Raw genomic sequence first — 5,000 nt, 5'->3', positions numbered from 1 at the left:
TCTCTCTCTCTCTCTCTCTCTCTCTCTCTCTCTCTCTCTCTCTCTCTCTCTCTCTCCTAAAAAGTGATACTGTTTGTTTGAGAGAGAGAGAGAGAGAGAGAGAGAGAGAGAGAGAGAGAGAGAGAGAGAGAGAGAGAGAGAGAGAGAGAGAATAAAGACAGGAAGATTGGGCTCCGTGGCATTCCAAACATTACAAAAGTGAGTGGATGAGCAGTAAAACACAACCCCTCTCCCCTCTCCCCTCTCCCCTCTCCTTCTCTTCCATCTCTCCCTCCTTTACTTCGTTCTCGGCATTCCCTCTTTCGTCTCCCACTTGATATTTTGTTTCTTCTCCTATTGTTACTTCCTTCTCTTTATTATTCTTTCTATCTATCTTTTCATTTCTCGTTTTTTCCTGTTCAGTTCCTTCCCTTCTCGTCTTCCCTTCCATGTTTTTTATTCTTCATCTCTCCCTCTTATCCTCGTTCTTCCCCTCCTTTAGTTGCTCAATAGTTTTTTTCTTCCTCTCCTCCTCCTCCTCCTCCTCTTTATTCATTCTCCTCTTTATCTCAATTCCTTCTCTTCCTCTTTGCTCCCTCCAAACCTTGATATTTTCACGCTGTATCCCCCCGTCTCTCTCTCTCTCTCTCTCTCTCTCTCTCTCTCTCTCTCTCTCTCTCTCTCTCTCTCTCTCTCTCTCTCTCTCTCTCTCTCTCTCTCTCTCTCTCTCTCTCTCCTTACCCTGCCACCAGACATAGTATAGGGGAGTTGTGGAATGGGTGCAGCTTGGCAGGGGAAGAGGAGGAAGAGGAAGGGAAGGAGGAGGGGGAGGAGGGGGAAGGGTTGGAAGGGGAAGGAGCGGCCTCTCAGCTTCAGTTTTTGAGCCACACATCCGGCAGAGGTTCATGAAGGGGGGTGGAGAAGGAGGAGGAGGAGAGGGAGGGATCAGTTTAACCTCCTTTTCTCTTCCCCCCTTCCTCCTTCCCTCTCCTCCGTTTCTCCGTTTCCTTTTCGTTCATACATTTCGTCTCGGGTTGCAGAACTACTACTACTACTACTACTACTACTACTACTACTACTACTACTACTACTACTACTACTACTACTACTACTAACCTAACCTAACCTAACGTAACCTAGCCTTACCTAACTTAACCTAACCTAACCTAACCTAGTCTTACGTAACCTAACCTATCCTATCCTATCCTATCCTATCCTATCCTATCCTAACCTACTACTACTACTACTACTACTACTACTACTACTACAACTACTAGCACCACCATCACCATCACCACCACCACCACCACCCACACATTCAAACATAAACTAACCCGTCTCTATCTTATTAAGTCTATTACTATCACTACCTACTACCTTTTACTACGTGTCAAGGTCTTTACCCATTAACTACCTAGAGGAAACGACCTGCTAATGGCTTCTCTTAATGGGCTTGTGGCGGGAACTGACCTGGTGATGGTGGTGATGGTGATGGTGGTGGTGGTGGTGGTTGTGGTGGTGGTGGGGGGAGGGGGGAATGTGGTTAGGCCCTTAGTGGAGGTGGCGCCGCTAACGAGGTGGTTGAGTCATTAAAGAAAGCATTCACACCTCTGGCTAACCTCACTTTTCCCTCTGTTTTCCCTTTTTTTCCCTTTTTTTCCTATTCCATTTTTCCTGATTTTTTCCGGCTTGTTTTTATTTATTTGTTTATTTATTTATTTATTTATTCATTTTATTTTATTTCAGCATTCATATCTCTCTTTCCCCTTTTTCCCCTTTTATTTTTCCCCTTTTCCATTTTTCCATATTTTTCCAGCTTTTTAATTTTTTTTTCCAGCATTCATATCTCTCTTTAACCTCATACTTTCCCCTCTGTTTCCCCATTTTTTCCCTCTTCCTTTTTTTTCTTTTTTTTTCGTTTTTTTATGCATCATTTCTCATTTTTTCAGTTTATTTATTTTTTTTTTCTTATTTCAGCATTCATATCTCTTTTAATGTTACATCTCTACTTTTCTGTTTTCTTTTCACTTTTCCCCCTCTCTCTTCACCTCTTTCTTAATTTTCCAGTGTCTTCTTTCCTTTTTCCTCTTTTATTCTTTATTGATTTCTTTGTTGTATTATTCGCATTTATTCTTAACCTCTCTCTCTCTCTCTCTCTCTCTCTCTCTCTCTCTCTCTCTCTCTCTCTCTCTCTCTCTCTCTCTCTCTCTCTCTCTCTCTCTCTCTCTCTCTCTCTCTCTTTCTTTTTTCTCTCATCCTTTGTTGATTTTTCTATTGCTTATTTTTCTTCTGTTTTTATTTTCTCTATGTTCTTCTCCATTCCATTTTTTTTTTATTCCCAGATCTTTTTTTATTATTTTATCCTTCTCTTCCCTTCACTTCTGTCTAATATTTTTTTCTGTGTTTTCTTTTTCATCATATTCTTCACTTCCTTTCATCAATCATTCTCATTTATACTCTTCCTCATCATTCACGTATCTTATTTCCACCAGTCATCATAAATTATCTCTCCTCCTCCTCCTCCTTCTCCTCCTCCTCTCTTCTACCCATCAATCCTCTCTCCTCATATATTTACTTGTTTACTACAGTTATTCTTCATCCCTTTCTCCTCCTCTCCTATTATTCATCCCTTTCCTTCCTTCTGTTATCCTTCTGTTTCTATTTATCACCTCCCTTTCCTCCTTTTCCTTCATCCTGTTCCTTTTCCTCCTGTCTTTGTATTCCTAACCATCACTTCTTACTATTCCTTTTCTTTCATTTTTTTTCTCTGCTTCTATTCCTCCATTCTTATTCATCACATTTTTTTTTTCATCCTTCCATCCATCAGTTTCTCTCCCTCTTATCCCTTATCCCTCCCTTTATCATATGCGTCTCCTTCTCCTCTCCTCTCTTCTCTTCTCTTCTCTTTTCTCCTCTCCTTTCCTCTCCTCTCCTATATTCTCTTCTCTTCTTTTCTTTTTCCTCTCCTCCTCTCCTCTTCTCTCTCACCCCCTTCCATCGCACACACACACACACACACACACACACACACACACACACACACACACACACACACACACACACACACACACACACACACACACACACACACACACACACACACACACCTTCCTGTCCACTCTCATTAGTTTCACCTGTTGTACCTTTTCCTTCCTCATTCCTCACCTGTCATCCACCTGTCTCTTGTATTGTGTTTGTCTTCATTTCCTTACTTTATTGTTATTCTGTTCACGTGTGTGTGTGTGTGTGTGTGTGTGTGTGTGTGTGTGTGTGTGTGTGTGTGTGTGTTTGTGTTTGTTTTGTTTATTGGTTGTTTTATTAATTTATTCATCGTCTCATTCATTGGTTTACTTGTTTATTCACGATTTTATTCATTGATTCATAGTTACTTTCCTCTCTCTCTTATTTCCTTATTCACTGATTCATTTATTCATCTTCTTCATTCATGCATTCATCTATTCACCCTTTATCATCCTTTCCCTTTCCTTCCTCTCACTTCTTACTCATTTGCTTACTCACCCTCCCATCCATAGACCTATTCTCTGCTTCCTTCCCTTCTTACTCACTTCCTCCCTTCATCCTTTATTTTCCTAACCCTCCTTCATCCACCTTCATTCACTCACTCCTTCCCTTTCTTCTTCCTTCTCTTCATCCTCTCTTTCCCCATTCACCCTCTCTCATCCACCCTCCCTCCCTTACTCACACACACACACACATACACACACCAAAAAAAAAAACATTACAAGTTTAAACTCAAAACAAACACGACCAGACTTTCTTCCCTTCATCACGTGGCTAAGTTTAAAAACCCTCCCCTACCCCTCCCACCTCCGTGTGTCACCTGCGAGTCACTGTGCTCAGGGTAGGGGGAGGGAAGTGGGGGGAGCAGGTAAGTCTCATGTTAGCCAAGGTAGCGAGGCCTGAAATAGGGCAGTGTGTAGTAAACATGTCACACAGCTCAGTCTTACTCAGTCTGCGCTACGTCACTCCGCTGGTCTTCTTCCTGCGCAGGTGCTTTGATATTAGGGGGGGGGAGCGGTAGGGTGGCTGGAAGGGAAGGGGTTAGGAGAAAGAGGGAGGAGGGATGGAAGGAAATGGGAGATAATAAGGAGAAATTTAAGGAAGGAGAGGAATGGAAGAGGGAAGCAAGGAAGGATAGCTAGGAAGGGGGAAGGATAAAGATGGAAGTGGAAAGTTAAAGAAGAAAGGAGGAGAGGAGGAGGAAAGTAAGGAGAGGTGGAAGGGAAGGGAAAATAACAAGAAGGAAAAGAAGTGGGGAGAGTGAAAGTAAATTGAAAAGAAAAGTAAAAAATTAAAAGAAGGAGGAGGGAAGTAGGGAGGGATGGGAGGAAGGGTAAGTAGGAATAATAAGGAAAAGAAGAGGAGAGGGAGAATAAAAGTGAAAAGAAGAAAAGTTGAAACAATAGATGAGGAAAGGAGAGAAAAAGAAGAACAGCAAGAACAATAACAAATGAAAATAAAGGATTAAAGAAGAAAACACCAGAGAGAGAGAGAGAGAGAGAGAGAGAGAGAGAGAGAGAGAGAGAGAGAGAGAGAGAGAGAGAGAGAGAGAGAGAGAGAGAGAGAGAGAGGAAAAAAATTAACATACCCTCCCCGTCCCTTCCCCCCCCCTTCCCTCACCATCATTCACTGTCATTCACTCACCTACACCCACTTTTTCCCTTACCTGTCACCTCCCCTTTCCTCCCTCCATCACTTCCCCCTTCCTTCGTTCCCTTCTTCCTTTTCTTCCTCGCCTCTCCCTCTATTCATCCTTTCCTTTCTTTTCCTTTCTTTCCTCTCTTCCTTCCCTATTTCCTTTATCTCTCTTTATCTTCCTTATTCCCTTTTATTTACTTTTTTACTCATCTTCCGCACCTACGTATTCATTTATTCATTCATTCATTCGCCAACCCTTCCAAGTTTATTGTGATTTATTTATTTATCTGTTTGTATCTATTTTACTCATCTTTTACTCATTTATCCATTGTCTATCTATTTATTTATTTACATCCTATTAT

General features: G+C 41.7%; 1 protein-coding gene across 3 annotated transcripts in view; it reads left to right on the top strand.

The window, feature by feature from the left end:
- The window catches only part of LOC135090848 (fibroblast growth factor receptor 4-like), a 75,545-nt gene that overhangs the window by 45,955 nt on the left and 24,590 nt on the right, over positions 1-5,000 (top strand). The window lies entirely within an intron of this gene.

The sequence above is a fragment of the Scylla paramamosain genome, chromosome 36 (genome assembly GCF_035594125.1).
Source record: "Scylla paramamosain isolate STU-SP2022 chromosome 36, ASM3559412v1, whole genome shotgun sequence".
NCBI classification, from domain to species: domain Eukaryota; kingdom Metazoa; phylum Arthropoda; class Malacostraca; order Decapoda; family Portunidae; genus Scylla; species Scylla paramamosain.
The sequence above is the reverse complement of the archived record's forward strand: the minus strand, read 5'-3'. Positions and strand labels throughout refer to the sequence as shown.